The sequence below is a fragment of the Oncorhynchus masou genome, chromosome 23 (genome assembly GCF_036934945.1).
Source record: "Oncorhynchus masou masou isolate Uvic2021 chromosome 23, UVic_Omas_1.1, whole genome shotgun sequence".
Lineage (NCBI taxonomy): Eukaryota > Metazoa > Chordata > Actinopteri > Salmoniformes > Salmonidae > Oncorhynchus > Oncorhynchus masou.
Window position 1 is genome coordinate 9,190,099 of NC_088234.1, and position 14,450 is coordinate 9,204,548.

Consider the following 14,450-nt stretch of genomic DNA (forward strand, 5'->3'; position numbering starts at 1 on the left):
ACTAGCTACACACTATGTTTGAAAAAAACAGCAATGCAATAGAGATGTGAGTGTCCAATTTAGGGAAAACAGTGTAATCTCACTATGGTGGCAAGCACATACCCAGGCTAATACTGGAAAATGAAGCCAACCGTGTAATATACGCCGTCTACTGTAAACACTGCGCAATACTTTACTATTGTAAAGATTACTACGGACCTACAGTATCAGCCTGTCTCGTACACTATCCGAAGGACATAAGTGGATGGAGTGTGACCTGCCTGTTCGTGAAAGGACACGGTTGTTACTCACGCCACGTTTATTTCTTGCTACATACGTGGGCGTTCAGGTTACCTTAAAAGGGTAAGTGTGCTTATAACGTTAGTCCTGCAAATGGTCACTTCTCATTTAAGCTAGCATGCTACTTTGCATAGCCCGGTTACCTTGGAACACAGAAGAGTCCAGGCAAGATGGCTGCGCCTTGTGACAGATGAGGCGTGGTGCGCCACCTTTGCTCTCAGGGGAGAACTGCAAGTCCGCGAGAGCGAAACATTCAGTCTCCTGGTGCACCGAACTTGCAGAGTCGGCGAGGTTACCGAGCCCGAAAGTTAAAACCGGAATGGTTCCGGTGGAAAGACACGTCATACAGACCACAAGAACAAACGCTCAGCGCCGCAATACTGGTCGACCGAACCGAGTATCGCCCAGGTTGGTACACTGTCACAAGAAATTAGAACAAGGACACACAGGCCCAACAGAGTCGTGGGAAAGCAGATCACCCATATGGATAGGCTACCTGCTCCAAGCTATTGAATAGCGGCGGGTATACCCAGCCTGGTCTCATAAACTAGGCGTAGTTAACATACTATAGGCTCTCTCTTGGCCAGGTCGCAGTTGTAAATTAGAACTTGTTCTCAACTGGCCTACCTGGTTAAATAAAGGTGAAAAAATTTAATGTCCAAGGCACTCAATTTAGTGTGGTATGTTTACAAAGGTGGTTGGACATATAGCGCCCCACATCTAGCAACCCAAAGTTTGTGAGTTCGAATCTCATCACGGACAATTTTGGCAAATGTTCAACTTTTTAGCACCACAAACATAAGGGGTAACCCACGTCACAGGGGCTATAAAACTGAAGCATCAGTTTAGAACCTTTTCTCACCACCAAATATGGTAGCGAGAGGAAGTCCAGTCAGGTGTCGTGGAAGGATGGAACGAGGTGAAACTGGGCTGACATTCTACAAATTTCCGCACTGATGAAACATCTGATCTCATACTTTTTATTTTCCCAAAACTAGAATACGTTATGAACACAGTGCACCAAGTTTTATAGACTTGACGGTTTGCTAAAGTTGTAAAAAAAACAAATAAAAAACAGCTTGTGTTAGTTAGAAATACATATCTTTGGGTATGCCTCTGTGCATGTACACCCAAGATGTATCCACTCTGACAGATTTCGTGAGTACTGCTTCTTCTTCTTTGTTTTATTGTCGAATCCAACCAACTGACAGATGAATACACCGCCACCTACTGTACAGGAGGGAGATGCAGGTCACAACCTCTCTATACCATTATATTCTCTTTACTAACCCTGAATTTCAAATCAAATCATTCCCAACAAACATCACCACTCCCATCACCCCCACCCAAAATACAACCCACAGCCCATTCTCATCTAACCTCTCTGACCTTGTCAAACAACCTCTCCCTTTCTCCATCAAATTGTATTGGTCACATACACATATTTAGCAGATGTTATTGCGGGTGTAGTGAAATGCTTGTGTTCCTAGCTCCAACAGTGCAGTAGTATCTAACAATTCACAACAATACACACATCTAAAGGTAAATAATGGAATTAAGAAATATATAAATATTAGCATTAGAGATTGACTGATTAAATCGGAATGGCCGATTAATTAGGGCCGATTTCAAGTTTTCATAACAATCAGAAATCGGTATTTTTGTGCGCCGATTTGACAATTTTTTTATTTATTAACACCTTTATTTAACTAGGCAAATCAGTTAAGAACACTATCTAATTTTCAATGATGGCCTAGGAACGGTGGGTTAATTGCCTTGTTCAGGGGCAGAACGACAGATTTTCACCTTGTCAGCCCCGGGGATCCAATCTTGCAACCTTACAGTTAACTAGTCCAACGCAATAACGACCTGCCTCTCTCTCGTTGCACTCCACAAGGAGACTGCCTGTTACGCGAATGCAGTAAGCCAAGGTAAGTTGCTAGCTAGCATTAAACGTATCTTATAAAAAACAATCAATCATAATCACTAGTTAACTACACATGGTTGATGATATTACTAGATATTATCTAGCGTGTCCTGCGTTGCATATAATCTGACAGAGCATACAAGTATCTAAGTATCTGACTGAGCGGTGGCACTTTCTTTGCGTTTTGCCAGCAGCTCTTCGTTGTGCATCAAGCAATTCGCTGTTTATGACTTCAAGCCTATCAACTCCCAAGATGAGGCTGGTGTAACCAAAGTGAAATGGCTAGCTAGTTAGCGCGCTCTAATAGCGTTTCAAACGTCACCCACTCTGAGCCTTCTAGTAGTTGTTCCCCTTGCTCTGCATGGGTAATGCTGCTTCGATGGTGGCTGTTATCGTTGTGTTGCTGGTTCGAGCCCAGGGAGGAGCGAGGAGAGGGATGGGAGCTATACTGTTACACTGGCAATACTAAAGTGCCTATAAGAACATTCAATAGTCAAAGGTTAATGAAAAACAAATGGTATAGAGGGAAATAGTCCTATAATTCCTATAATAACTACAACCTAAAACTTCTTACCTGGGGATATTGAAGACTCATGTTAAAAGGAACCACCAGCTTTCATATGTTCTCATGTTCTGAGCAAGGAACTGTAACGTTAGCTTTCTTATATAGCACATATTGCACTTTTACTTTCTTGTCCAACACTTTGTTTTTGCATTATTTAACCCAAATTGAACATGTTTCATTATTTACTTGAGGTAAAATTGATTTATGTATTATATTAAGTTAAAATAAGTGTTCATTCAGTATTGTTGTAATCGTCATAATTAAAAATAAATAAATAAAAATTTGTTTGATTAATCGGTATCGGCTTTATTTGGTCCTCCAATAATCGGTATCGTCATTGAAAAATAATAATCGTTCGACCTCTAATTAGGATGAGCAATGTCTGAGTGGCATTCAATCAAATGTATTTATAAAGCCCTTCTTACATCAGCTGATGTCACAAAACGCAGCCTAAAACCCCAAACAGCAAGCAATGCAGGTGAAACAGCACGGTGGCTAGGAAAAACTCCCTAGAAAGGCCAGAACCTAGGAAGAAACCTAGAGAGGAACCAGGCTATGAGGGGTGGCCAGTCCTCTTCTGGCTGTGCCGGGTGGAGATTGTAACAGTACATGGCCAAGATGTTCAAATGTTCATAGATGACCAGCAGGGTCAAATAATAATAATCACAGTGGTTGTCGAGGGTGCAAACAGGTCAGCACCTCAGGAGTAAATGTCAGTTGGCTTTTCATAGCCGATCATTCAGAGTATCTCTACCGCTCCTGCTGTCTCTAGAGAGTTGAAAACAGTAGGTCTGGGACAGGTAGCATGTCCGGTGAACAGGTCAGGGTTCCATAGCCGCAGGCAGAACAGTTGAAACTGGAGCAGCAGCACAGCCAGGTGGACTGGGGACAGCAAGGAGTCATCAGGCCAGGTAGTCCTGAGGCATGGACCTAGGGCTCAGGTCCTCCGAAAGAGAGAGAATTAGAGAGAGCATACATAAATTCACACAGGACACGGGCATTGACTAAAATACAGTACAATACAGCACATGAGATGAGTAAAACAGTATGTAAACACTATTAAAGTGACTAGTGCTCCATTATTAAAGTGACCAGTGATTCCATGTCTGTACATAGGGCAGCATCCTCTAAGGTGCAGGGTTGAGTAACCGGGTGGTAGCCGGCTAGTGATGGCTATTTAACAGTCTGCTGGCTTTGAGATAGAAGCTGTTTTTCAGTCTCTCGGTCCCAGCTTATATGCACCTGTACAGACCTCGCCTTCTGGATGATAGCAAGGTGAGCAGGCCGTGGTTCGGGTGGTTGAACTCCTTGATGATCTTTTGGGCCTTCCTGTGACATCGGGTGCTGTAGGTGTAGGCAGTGTGCCCCCGGTGATGCTTTGGGCAGACCGCACCACTCTCTGGAGAGCCATGCAGTTGCGGGCGATACAGTTGCCGTATCAGGCAGTGATACAGCCCGACAGGATGCTCTCAATTACGCATCTGTACAAGTGAGTGTCTTAAGGGCCATGCCACATTTCTTCAGCCTCCTGAGGTTGAAGAGGTGCTGTTGCGCCTTCTTCACCACGCTGTCTGTGTGGGTGGACCATTTCAGATTGTCAGTGGAGTGTATGCCGAGGAACTTGAAGCTTTCCACCTTCTCCACTGCGGTCCCATCGATGTGAATGGGAGCGTGCTCCCTCTGCTGTCTCCTAAAGTCCACGATCAGCTTCGTTTTGTTGACGTTGAGGGAAGGTTATTTTCCTGGCACCACTCTGCCAGGGCCTCACCTCCTCCCTGTAGACTGTCTCGTCGTTGTTGGTAATCAGGCCCACCACCGCTGTGTCGTCTGCAAACTTGATGATTGAGTTGGAGGGGTGTGTGGCCACACAGTCATGGGTGAATCCTTGTGGGGCCTCTGTGTTGAGGATCAGCAGAGCGGAGATATTGTTTTCTACATTCACCACCTAGGGGCAACCCGTCAGAAAGTCCAGAACCCAGTTGCACAGGGCGGGGTTGAGACCCAGGGCCCCAAGCTTAATGATGAGATTGGAGGTTACTATGGTGTTGAAGGCTGAGCTATAGACAATGAACAGCATTCTTACATAGGTATTCCTCTTGTCCAGATGGGATAGGGCAGTGTGCAATGCGATGACGATTGCATCATCTGTGGATCTATTGGGGCGGTATGCAAATGAAGTGGGTCATAGGGTGTCAGGTAAGGTGGAGGTGATATGATCCTTAACTAGCCTCTCAAAGCACTTCATGTGAGTGCTACAGGGCGATAGTCATTTATGTTCAGTTCCCTTTGCTTTCTTGGGCACAAGAACAATGGTGGACATCTTGAAGCAAGTGGGGACAGAAGACGATATCAATACATTTCACAAAATAATGTATGTTCAACCGTTTACTCTACCGTACAGCCGCTACACATTCCAGTGCTATGTTTCCCTATCAATTAAAAAATATCATCTCAATTCCATATGCCCTAATCTCATCCTACACAACATATCTTCCTCCCTTCTCTTCTAATTATGTTGTAAGAGAGTTAAAAATGTCAAACATCAAGCTTCAAATTATTAGAGTAGTTCACAACGCAGAACAACCAGGTGGAGGGTCAGTGGCCAAAAAGCGCAAACAGGAATATTCCAAGTTCAGACAGAAGGGGGTGGGGGGGGGGGTGGGAGTCAGATCGCTATGATCGCCAGGAACGTCTATTTTTAATTGTTGCGCTAATGGTGCTGCCTGTTGATGTTAGGTAGTGTAGAGGGTTGCGTCAATTGGAATCTGGTATTAGAACAAGTATGACACTGAGTCGTCGATTGTATACTATGTACTTTTTATTAGCTAAGCAATAAGTGGTAAATGCAATTTTCGTATATTCGGGTCTGCTGTAGCACCACGCAGGGTAGAACAGAGAACTGGCCAACACCCTAACGGTATCTTCTTTAATACTCGGACAGAAGTAGTTCCTGCTTCCCAGCTGGCCTGTCACAGAGTAGAGACTGGGCATGGTTTAAACTCACCCAGCCTATCGTTGGCGCACAGGCTGGTCCCAGTCCCCCCAGGCGCTCCAGTTGATAGATGTAACTGTTGCTGTGTAGAATATCTATGCGCTCATACTCTCGATACAGTTATCACACATCTGGCTCCTGTTATCTAACAAAATACAATGTTCTGTATGTGGCCCCCAAAAACTCATGATAACTGCCTATACCCAAGGTTAGCCATAGCCTTTCCGCTAATGCTACTTCTAACACACACAGACACCCTCATGATAGGCCAAGCATATTTTCAACCCTCACAGTAGGCAGCTACAGTAGCTGAATGATGTTAACATCTTCGGGTTTTTGTTTCATTAAATGTATTTCATTTAATCTGGGTGCCTGCGTCACCTACTAACATCCTGGTACTACCCGTAGCGCCCGTTCTCCTCAGTCTGAAAAAACATAGAAAGGTACGTGTTGCAGATTACTCCTTTGTAGAAGTTTATAACGTGAAAATAAATTAAACATCCCAAGGTTAATGCTGTAGATATTGTTATAAGGGAGTATTGTGGGATTCTGTGTTTTACATTATAGCCATTACCATATATATATATATATATATATATATATATATATATATATGATTAAATACTATCTGATGTTGGCTGTGTGAGGCATCTATCTGCATTTGTGCAGTTGAGCATCATCACGAGATTAAACAACTGCTTGCCTGTGTGTGTGTGTGTGTGTGTGTGTGTGTGTGTGTGTGTGTGTGTGTGTGTGTGTGTGTGTGTGTGTGTGTGTGTGTGTGTGTGTGTGTGTGTGTGTGTGTGTGTGTGTGTGTGTGTGTGTGTGTGACAAGAACTGAGCAACATGGTGTGACTTGCATGTTGCAAAGCGGTGTACTGTTTAATACATTTGCCTTGCCTGTCTGTGTATGTAACAATATTGAGCACATGGTGTGACTTGGTGTATCTTACAAAGTTGTGGTTAATCAGGCATAGGGAGGGGAGGCTCATCACAAGGTTTAACTGAGATGGAAAAATACTGAACAACACAATAGCAGGAACTGGGCAACTGTTCTAACTAGGGTGTGATACCAGAACAGTAAGGATCTATACATCGACGGAGGGAGAACTCCAAGAAGCGCCAAGAGGCGGGGACCAGTCTGAGCGCCTGCGATAGGCTGAGCAAGTCTAAACCACGCTCAGCCTCTACTGTGTTAGGCCAACAGACGGGTTGGAACTATGTCTATCACAGTATAAGAACAGCTGTTTACTTACATCCTGTCAGTTCTCTGTTAACCCTGCGTGGTGACACAATGAACCTGTATATACGAAAATTGCAATTTACCATTTATTGCTTGAATTTAATGAAAGATAATTAACGACAGATTCTGACTTGTATTCGAAAGACGCAGCCCTATCAGTATTAGACTATTGAAACATGTAACTTTCAGAGTTTTATTGTTGTTAGTTTACAGAGTGCTAATAGTGCTGCTGTCGCTAGCTAGCATGCCTTTCTGTGATGCAGACAGTTAGCTGAGCTGCCGACTGGTGATAGCGTTGCATTATGGGAGATGTATTTTTGGCCCACTAAGGTCTGAATGGGATAGAGGCGTTTTCACGTTGTAACTGGTTTGTGTTGCAGTGTTTTTGTACATGAGTTGTTGTATTTTGGTACTGTCAACACTGAAAGCATCTAGCAATGTATTGGGGATGTGAGACAGGATATGTGTTTTACCTTCATGCTCCCGTATAGAACAACTTGTCAGATGGTGCGTTGGAGACTGACGTGTTCCTGTCCTGTCTTTCCACAATACTATTGCAGGTATGGTTCTATTTTCTAAGAATTAGGATTATACATTTGTTGTATTAAGGACGGGTTATTATTTTATACTATACATTATGGCTTATGTATGAATGTGATTTGTGTGAGTCCGAGAAAACACTGAGAGAGAAAGAACAGCTTGTCAGATGGTGCATTGGAGACTGATGTGTTTCTGTCCTCTCTTTTCACAATACTATTGCAGATCGACATAAAAGACGTGGTGTTGCTCACCCGCTACAATAGGACAGATTTCCTGCCCTTACTACTTTCATACCATTGTCTCTGCCAGCAATCTGACCCTGGAATGTTTCTTTTATTTTAAAACACGTGGACCAGGTTGACACACTATTGTCACTATTCTCTCTCTTTTAGATAAATTACAAAATAATGATCTGCATAAAAATGTTTGTTTTGATCTCAAACAGCAGTAGTAGCAGTATGCAAAATCAGGGAGCCAAATTAACAGCTTCAATTCGGCTCCCTGCGTTCACCAAAAATACCCTTTGCAAAAGAGCTGTTTGTTCACGAAAGACCTATCACAACAATTCAATTATGTTACATTTTGTGGGGAGTTGGCCTAGTGAATGAGTGCACGCACACTTCAGGAGAAAGGCAATGTTATATTATTGAGAGGCACTGACGCTGGGAATAAACTACCAGGGGGACATTTTCCACATCCTCTTGGAGGCCAGTGCTTAATTTGTAAAACTGTTATTTATTCATTTAACTTGGCAAGTCAGTTAAGAACAAATTCTTATTTACAATGATGGCGGACACCGGCCAAACGCTGGGCCAATTGTGCATCGCCCTATGGGTCTCCCAATCACGTGCGGTTGTGAGACAGTCTGGATCCGAGCCAGGTTGTCTGTAGAGACGCATCGAGATGAGATGCAGTGCCTTAGACCACTGCGCCACTTGGGAGCCCGGGAGGTGCTGGAAATAAAAGTGAGCACGAGAAGGGGTTGACTTGAGGATCCGGAACGCATGATGATCACCTGTATAATAAAACATTGCATTTCCGTAGTGGCATAGAGCAGTAGAATTCAGGCGCTTACCGAAGTTTCACACATGGGGAACATTTTTAATCGCTTAAGGTCCGGGAAAAACGTGTCCTTTTTATAAACGCATTTCATGCAATTCTGCGTCATTTTTACATGACTGGAGACTTTGGCAGAATCTTTAATACCGCACAAATGATCGAAATGACAGGCTACTTTGACACTTACAAACTGACGAGAATGAACAAAGATGCAACTCAAATGAACTTTGATCGATTTTATTGAAATTTTTACAATGCAAAAAAAAGAGACAGTTTTTCAAAAATACAGTTTTATGTTGTTTTTTTTCTGGAGGGAGACAGCGCGTTTGATTATGCACGTGTTCAGTTTGCCACGCTGTCGAATGGGGAGCTATGTTTTGTTGGGGAGGAGGAAAATTCATGCTACTTTTGAAAAATGTGACTAAATAAAAGTTCCAGTCGGGAATCACGATGAACCACTGTCCAGTGATCAACGAACACCGTTTCCTGTTTGAAGCTAAGACTGCACAGGAATGCAATTCGCCAGACCGCAAGTTAAACATCCAAGTCCAATCGTACCGTAGCTAGGAAAAGGGCTGAGGAGTCGCCGTTACCATGTCCGTGGAGATGGGTGAACGGCAATCATTAAGCCAAATCGCAGTCGGAGGTCCCAATTGTAATTGTCGCCAGCAGACACGAGGCACTCAATGGAAACTGGTTCAGGTGCATAACCACATGTCCTGAAGAAGGTAGAGGCTTCAGGTGTAAAGGGTGATTTCAACCTGGCTCTGCCACGGCATATAATCATTACTATATTAACAACATTACGATTTTATCATAAACATATTTATCCAAACCATAAGCTAGAACTGGCTCATTTTCATTACAATGGTAAAATCGGAAAGTTTTGACTGTGTATTGGTCTTATTTATCAGTAAACCACAAAGTTCGTCATTCGTAGCGAACGCTGATGCCGCCCGCTCGGTAGAGGTGGCGTGCCCACAAACTTGAATAGTGGCGTTGTTTACGTCTAATAAACAACAAACAGTAATCTCAGAAATTCTCTAGGCAAGATTTTTATTTTTTTTAACGGTTGTTTTTGACTGTTATCATGCCCGTGTGGTGTTCTGTGTCTGGCCGTGCTTATTACAAAACAAGCATGAAAATGAAATCATCTTTCATCGTTCTACCTGCCAAAGGTTCACCCCGGTTCTGCCAGTGAGTCTTGTGGCAATCAAGAATGATGCGGTGACCAAAGACTGAAAGGTTTTCAGGCTGAACTGATGGGGAATCCATTTCACCGAAAGCTGAGAAGTGAAGCGAGACCAGCGTTTTAATTTTTATTTATTTACATGCAACATGTTAACATTTAACATGCAAGAGTTACAGTTCATATAAGGAAATCAGTCAATTGAAATTATTCATTAGGCCCTAATCTATGGATTTCACATGACTGGGAATACAGATATGCATCTGTTGGTCACAGATATCTTTTAAAAAAAGTAGGGGCGTGGATCAGAAAACAAGTCGGTATGTTGTGTGAAAACCATTTGCCCCATGCAGCGGGACACTCCTTTGCTCAGGCTGTTGATTGTGGCCTGGGAATGTTGTCCCACAGGCTGTCCGGAGTTGCTGGATATTGGTGGGTACTGGAACATGCTGTCGTGCACATCGATCCAGAGCATCCTAAAACATGCTCAATGGGTGACATATCTGGTCAGTCTGCAGGCCTGGGAGAACTGGGACATTTTCAGCTACCAGGAATTGTGTACAAATCCTTGCGACATGCGGTGATGGCGGTGGATGAACGGCACGACAATGAGCCTCAGGATCTCTGCATTCAAATTGCCTTCGATAAAATGCAATTGTGTTCGTTGTCCGTAGATCATGACTTCCCATACCATAACCCCACCGCCACCATGGGGCCCTCTGTTCACAACGTTGACATCAGCAAACCACTGGCCCACATGATGGTCTGCGGTTGTGAGGCCCGGTTGAACGTGCTGCCAAATGCAGTGAAGACGCGTGCAGCGATGTCCTCCAGTAGCCAGTCTACTGTCAGTAGGTTCTCTCCTGTCACAGCACTGCAGCCGATGATACACCAGTGGTGGGTCTTAATGTCATCCAGACATTATGTGTGTGTATAGGTGGGTACCTCTCCTATGGTCTCTCTACTCAGTCATCCAGGAATGTCCTGTTTGTTGAGTAGCTCATGGTGTGTGTGTGTGTGTGTGTGTGAGACAGAGACCGAGACGGGTCAAAGTACGAGGAAATGGAGACAGTTCATGAAATCAAAGAATGGAACAAAACTAGAAAAAGTTGTAGTAGAAGAAGACAAAGACTGGTCCAATAATGGACTCTTTTTTTGGACAAGGAGATTAATTTGGGAAATCCATTTGTAATATTGAGGACTGTGAAGAAAGCAGTGGGAAATGTGGATTCAATCAAGGTGACGAGAAGCGGTGTTATTTTGGTTACTTGGGTTGATGAAGAACAGAAGAAGCATGCACTAATCTGGAAAATTGTCCACGTCAGAAGTAACATGTATTGACCTTCGGAGCAGGGTGCCTGCCAAAGGAGGAAAAGCTGCAGTCCAAATGTCCAAGAAGTCCAATTAGCTGGGTATCATATCTGCTGCAGCCAAGAAGATTTGGGGTCTTGAAGACTTTACAGCAGAAGCATGACAGATCTTGCCCTCCCAGGAGGCTTCTGAGGCTGTGCTGGACCTGGCGAGAATGAGGTTTTTATAGAAAAGCAGGTTGATTTTATTTAGTTAATTTCTTTTTTGGTCGTATGTATGATATTTTATTTGTTACCGAATGTTTTCCTTTTCGTGATCCTTATTATCCACCCGCACAGTAGGTGGCGGAATGCACAATGTTGCGAACGCCATTATACCATAGAAGAAGAAAAAGAAGGAACGGAAGCTAACTTGGTTATTCATGAGAGGGTTTTTGTGGGTTAAGTCCTCCGTGTGTGTAAACGGTTTCATTTCTCTTCAAGATGCGGACGACTCGAGAGAGAGAATATCTCGCTCAGGTAAGCTGCATATTTACTGAAATGTCTGCATTTTTCTGCTATGGTACAATGACTCACTCTGCTGCAGTAAAATGATGCAAGCGAATGTTCGTTTACCAACTGGCTAGTTTGGTGATTTTAGTTAGCAAGTAGCTAACCACGTGCCATGTTAGCTAGAATGCTAGCTTTCCAGTTAGGAGTGACCAGACCGTCAGTCATTATAAACCCAACATTAGATGTCTCTGCTACGGTGATGATAAAATGAACTCTCTCTTACCGAATCAGCCTTTGAAGAAGAAACTTCTTTACCAGATTCTGAGTAGCATTTGGCCCCTGATTCGACTCGTTGCTTCGCTAATGGCACCCTATTCTCAATAATGTACTACTTATTAACGTTGATCTGGTCAGAAGTAGTTCACTGTATTGGAAATAAGGTTCCATTAGCGACGATATCCGTGTCGGGTTCTATATGCCTGCATGTTGCCTTTTCATAAATGGACCTCCCTAACCCCCCCGCTGATCAACAGAAATGCAGGACAGATGCCAGGGAAGTCCAGAAGAATGACACGTGAGTACTTTGACTTTACCTCTAGGATCATTAGATGTGTTCAGCTTGTCTGCCCTTCCCCTTTAAAGGATTCGCCAGGGCCCTTTATCTAATTCTCAGGTTAGTTGATTACATATACAAGCTCACTGTAGAGGTAGGTTATTAAGTGAATATTCACTAGCATTAACAACTATTAAGAATATGGTTATCAGCTAGCATGCTATAGACCATACCTGTAGACGTCTTTATGCTAGCTTAAGTTAGCATTGGCTATCAACGCTACAGTTACCATCTCGGTGCACATTGGGGTAGACTGTAAGCATGTGGTGACTGGCTATAAATGATGATCCTCAATGACAAGCATATATCTGATTTTTGGTGATGCTAACTTTGATCTGATGGCCTCCTTGTCCTGTGTTCCAAAGCCTCTTGTAGTAATATACAAACTAGTGGGTCACTAACATGGATGTGTTTGCTCAGGTCTGCATTACTTGTGACATGACTTCCTGACTTCAAGGCATCTGATCAGAATCTCCACTTGGAGTTCCATTCTGGAATAGGAATGTGTGCCGGTGAGTAACATTTGAGTTTATTCACTGGTGTTCAGGACACTTCTAATGGCACCACATTTCTATATGGTCACTACATCCGGGCTTTATATGATGATCCATTGACAAGCATATGTCTGATTCTTTTGTGAAGATACTCTTTGATCTGATTTGCTCTATTCAAGAACCTTCTATCCTCTCATAGAAGCCAAACTATAACTAACATTATTTTGTGATTCCTTCTATAGAATACCTGATTCCAGACCACGAGACTGATGCGCTTTGTGAAAATCCAGGTTGGTGAAATGTTACGACACTGACATCATTTGAAATAGTACCCCACTTCCCTTTATCGTGCCCTACTTTAGACCAGGACCCATGTACTATAAAGGGAATAGGGGATGACTTTGGATGAAGGCAATTTCACTTTTTGACTGTACAAGATGGCTACCAGGACGTGCTACAGTCCCAATGATGATTAACTTAGCTCACTTTGAACCGATGTGAAACGACATGAACTACTGAGTGACTGTAGCTAATGCACCAGTGCTATGTTTAAATGTTCTTTACAGCGAAACACTAACTTCCGTTCTCATTTTAACAGACTTGGGGATGACGTTTCCTGGAGGGATCACGACCTTCTGGTGAGTTCGTCCAACTATCAAACTGGGTTCCCCACTATGGGTAGGACTGGTCTTCCACCCGTAGTATGCATGTTGGTGGAATCCCAAATGGCACCCTATTCCTTGTGAGTGGCTCCTGAGTGGCGCAGGGGTCAAGGGCACATCCGGCTGGGATTGGGAGGTCACAACACAGTAGGGCCAGTCGGTCTCGTCAATAAGTAGTCCACTGTATAGGGACTGGGGTGCCATGTCTCTGTGGAACCAGTCACTTGGAAGATGATACAGTCCCAATGATGACAATCTTAGCTCACTTTGAACCGATGTGAAACGACATGAACTGCTGAGTGGCTGTATATAATTCAGCAGTTAGTCATCGATTCCTCAATCGTCACACTAATAAAATGTTTGCCTTTCATTCTTCAGGGTTTGAGTGGTGTGGTCAGTGGAATTGCAGCGTGGACTCCAACATACTGGTAAGTTATGGTTCTGAAACGGTCCCAGGTGGTGCTTAATAGTTTATTGTATTGGTATTTCCACAGCATTGTTAACGTTTACTTGTATAGTTTAGCTGAACGCGACATGTTTGAGCTCTCCCAACCTTCTGCTGAACGTGATGAATATTCTCTTTGGAATCTCGTTCGTCTGAACTCCTGTTGAGAAAAGGAATAGCTGACTTCAGCAGAGGGCTACGTAACCTGTAATAAAGGCTACATATGTCTAACCCCCTCCTTGTGCCCCCTCAAATCTGGTCCCCATCTAGACTTTAACCTGAAGCTTATGTCTTCGTAGGTTCTTCTGTATGTGGCTGAACAGGGAGCCGTGATGCCAACTAGACTGGTGAGTTTTGGTAAATGAGTACGTTTGGTATTTGTTATGGGTAATGAATCTAGTCCTTGTATTTTACCAGAGCCTCTGCCTTAGCCACAAGCTATAACCAGTCTAGTGTTAAAACTCACTGCAAACGAGGGAACAGTTGATGTTTGGTAGTCGTGGTGACTCTGGCTCCTAGTGATGACACCCGCACGCGTCTTACGCCCTGCGTCGACGACAGAACCTGCAAAGGTGGACCCACTGGCGTTGCCAGGGCAACAAGGGGACAGCTGGTTGGGGTTACCAACTGTCTGATGGGA

At 43.6% G+C, this 14,450-nt stretch overlaps 4 non-coding genes across 4 annotated transcripts; all 4 read left to right on the forward strand.

Annotated features, from left to right (window-relative positions):
- The first annotated feature begins 13,163 nt into the window (after positions 1-13,163).
- On the forward strand, positions 13,164-13,227 carry LOC135511263 (small nucleolar RNA SNORD29). Its single transcript, XR_010451228.1, has one exon. It is a non-coding gene; the product is annotated as a small nucleolar RNA SNORD29 (small nucleolar RNA).
- Positions 13,228-13,605: 378 nt separating this feature from the next.
- LOC135511267 (small nucleolar RNA SNORD29) lies at positions 13,606-13,669 on the forward strand. Its single transcript, XR_010451232.1, has one exon. It is a non-coding gene; the product is annotated as a small nucleolar RNA SNORD29 (small nucleolar RNA).
- Positions 13,670-13,926: 257 nt separating this feature from the next.
- On the forward strand, positions 13,927-13,998 carry LOC135511272 (small nucleolar RNA SNORD30). Its single transcript, XR_010451237.1, has one exon. It is a non-coding gene; the product is annotated as a small nucleolar RNA SNORD30 (small nucleolar RNA).
- A 325-nt stretch (positions 13,999-14,323) lies between these two features.
- On the forward strand, positions 14,324-14,450 carry LOC135511290 (small nucleolar RNA SNORD22). Its single transcript, XR_010451250.1, has one exon. It is a non-coding gene; the product is annotated as a small nucleolar RNA SNORD22 (small nucleolar RNA).